Here is a 3,669-nt window from a genome sequence, read left to right as displayed (position 1 = left end):
CACACACACACACACACACACACACACACACACACACACACACACACCTACACACACACAAAAAACCTAATAGGTAAGCATGATACTTGGCATTCTGGACATTACTTCACTCTTCAAAATGTAAGGCCACACCATCCACTTTCTAGCCTACTGATGTACAGTACTTAAATAATATGATTTGGAGATGATCAGCATTATTAAGAACCAACACGTGGGGCGCCTGGGTGGCTCAGTCGGTTAAGCGACTGACTCCGGCTCAGGTCATGATCTCATAGTCCGTGAGTTCGAGCCCCGCGTCGGGCTCTGTGCTGACAGCTCAGAGCCTGGAGCCTGTTTCAGATTCTGTGACTCCCTCTCTCTCTGTCCCTCCCCTGTTCATGCTCTGTCTCTCTCTGTCTCAAAAATAAATAAACATTAAAAAAAAAGAAATTAAAAAAAAAAGAACCAATATGTCACATCCCCATAGCGTTTACATTTTCAAAACATATTCATAACTATTATATCTTTTCAGATAAGTAAAAATGGAATTATGATTTACACCCCCTCCCCCACACACACACCTGTTTTTAAAAGTCTGACTTCTGGTACATGTCATGAGTTTTACCTCTCTTTTGCAATGAGAATTATACTAACACTTACTTTTTCAAAACTCAGCTCCAACTATTCCTCGGGTGAGGAAGCCTTCTAAGAGAGTCTTCTCCCTCTGCCAGTGCCCCCTTCCACCTTTATGTGCTTCTCCACACGGAAGATCTCTGTGTTATATTGTCTCCTCCTCGGAAGTTTTGGTTGTTCTGAAGTGTGTTTTGTATTTCATTTGCTACATGGGAACCTCATCAAGGAAAGGGATTTCACCTGTTTTTAATTGTGTCTGGGGTTGCTCCTATAATGCATCAGAAAAGTGTTCTTGCTCCTGGAAGTATTCAACAAAGGGTACCTACCAATGGTCTGACATTTAGCCACTGTTTGAAAGATCTTTACCAGGGGTGTGTGGGTGGCTCAGTTGGTTGAGCACTGGACTCTTGATCTCAACTCAGGTCACGTTGTCACGGTTCATGAGCTCGAGCCCTGAGCGGGGCTCTATGCTGACCGTGCAAGGCCTGCTTGGGATTCTCTCTCCCTCTCTCTCTGCCCCTCCCCTGGTTGCACACACACTCTCTCTCAAAACTAAACCTAAATAAACTTAAAACCAAAAAAAGAAAGATCTTTACCATTTCAAAGTGGGCTTCCCCTTACTCTCCCTGTACTTCTTCAGTATGCTAAAAAAAAAATGGCCACCTTTTTTCACCACTAGCTCCTAGCACTCATTTTACAAAACTATTTGAAATACTTTATTCATACTCTAAAGCCATTTAGGCCAGCATATACTCCAAAGCATGATTTTCAAACTCAAAAAAAATTATAACTATTTTTCAAAATCTTACACGGAATCATCATTGTATAAAAGAAATCAAAGAATTTTGTCCAGTGGAAAGATATTGGGGATGGGAGGTGGGAGCAAGTGTAGCCTGCTTTCCTGCTTGCCCTCTACCCCCGCTCCTGAATCCCCCTTCAAAAGCCTTGAGAATCACCTGAAACTCTCTCTCCTGGGAAGTGACTTCTGAATCTCATTCCCACCAACTACTTAAGAGCTGGCCACCTAATCAGATTCACGAATGCACGGTACGTTGCTGTTTTACCTCTACAAGGTGACACTTGGCTCTGATTTTCCAGGAATGCTGATTAGTTCATGTTGATTTATTCACATTAGCATTATGTTAATGTTATTGATATTTTCAAGGACTGTAAGATATCTTATATTAGCAATTTCTCTCAAGAATGATAAGAGAGGGGCGCCTGGGTGGCGCAGTCGGTTAAGCGTCCGACTTCAGCCAGGTCACGATCTCGCGGTCCGTGAGTTCGAGCCCCGCGTCGGGCTCTGGGCTGATGGCTCAGAGCCTGGAGCCTGTTTCCGATTCTGTGTCTCCCTCTCTCTCTGCCCCTCCCCCGTTCATGCTCTGTCTCTCTCTGTCCCAAAAATAAATAAACGTTAAAAAAAAAAAAATTAAAAAAAAAAAAAAAAAAAAAAGAATGACAAGAGAAAGAATGAGTTGACTCGGTCACCCCGAGTTTTAAAGGTAGAACCAGTCAAGGTCCTTTCAAAATGTCATACGTTGACCCAACATACCAGGTTCCCTGGAAATATTTCAAAATAGTAATGGCTAAGAGTTTATGCTCTGTGTGTGTCCTTAAGAACAGCACTTCAAAGCAAGTATTTCATTCTCCGTTTACAGTTTCAGAAATGAGATTCAGAGAAGTCAAATAACTTTCCTGAGGTCACACAGCTGGAAAATGGCCGTACTGGAGTGTGCACCCAAGCCAATCTATCTCCAAGACATATGCTCTTTCTAGATTTCACACCAAGGAGGATCCGTTGCCCTCAGAAGAAGTATGCTATAAATCCATATTTATCTCTTACTTGTCAAGTTACTTAACCTCCCAACGCCTCAGTTTCCTTACCTGTGAAACCAGGACAGAAACACCTATCACAGACACCACAGTGAAAAGGAAATGAGTTAATACATGTCTACTGCTTGGCAAAGTCCCTGAGATAAAGTACATATTCTAAACCATTATTATCACTTATTAATACATTTGAGTGGTAAGTTAGACTTTGCTCAATCATTCCACACTACACACCTTGTTTTACGTGGAGTCATATCTGGAGAAATTTTAGCCTCTGCAAAAGATCAGGACAAGTTGTGAACTGAAACAAGTTACCTCAGAGACTTGCTTTGTGTACACTTAAGACCTATACATTCCTACCGAATTAGTTTCATGCTTAGAAAATATCAAGAGGTCACTGAGTTCATCTTCAAGCTGTGGCCTGGTCTCTTCTGAAATTATTCACTTCAGTTTGAAATACCTCCAGAGAAAGAGATTTTATAGCTTCCTGTGGTAATTGATTCAAATGTCAGACACGGATAGACCCAAAGTCATGAGCACAGTGCCTCATGTTTCACTTTGGGCTCGAGGTCAGGAATACATAAAATGTAGTCTAGAATTTCCTACAGAGACCTGTGCTATTTTACAAAGGTTTCTTGAACTTTAGCTGATATCCTTCCTTCCAGATTCACACTTCATGCGTTCTTCCTTCCATCTTTCCTTGGAACCAATGAATATCTCAATTTAAAAAAAAAAAAACAAACTGTATCATCTGTTTATGGAAAAAATGTTTATTTTCCTTATAGGACTGCAGAATTTAGTAAGGAGGCAATGCACTGCAAACTGAGCTCTGGTAATAAAGCAAGCTGGGGCCAGGGGCAGTGAGTACTTTAACTGGTTGTAGTGAGTGCCTCAGAAGATGTTTAGACTGGAAATAAGGAGAAACAGATTCTATACAAGCCTTCTTTTATTTACTGCTTATCTGCTCTCAGGCAAACCCAGCATAAAAAGGGTATGATGGCAACGACCCTGTTTATACTGCAGGCATGCTGTGACAATCAAGTGCGACCACGTTAAGTGCATCAGTGACTATGTAACAGGTGGTTCCCAGGGGAAGACATTTGATGCCACCCAAGTTCATATCTCTGACCCACAATGATGATAGGCATGATGACAGGCATGATGAGAGGCACCAGCAACTTTCTGAGTTATTTCCGCCCCCTGCAGAATGGGGTTTGCTTTGATGTG

Source organism: Herpailurus yagouaroundi, unplaced genomic scaffold, assembly GCF_014898765.1.
Source record: "Herpailurus yagouaroundi ecotype Mexico unplaced genomic scaffold, PumYag 182, whole genome shotgun sequence".
Classification (NCBI taxonomy): domain Eukaryota; kingdom Metazoa; phylum Chordata; class Mammalia; order Carnivora; family Felidae; genus Herpailurus; species Herpailurus yagouaroundi.
The sequence above is the reverse complement of the archived record's forward strand: the minus strand, read 5'-3'. Positions refer to the sequence as shown.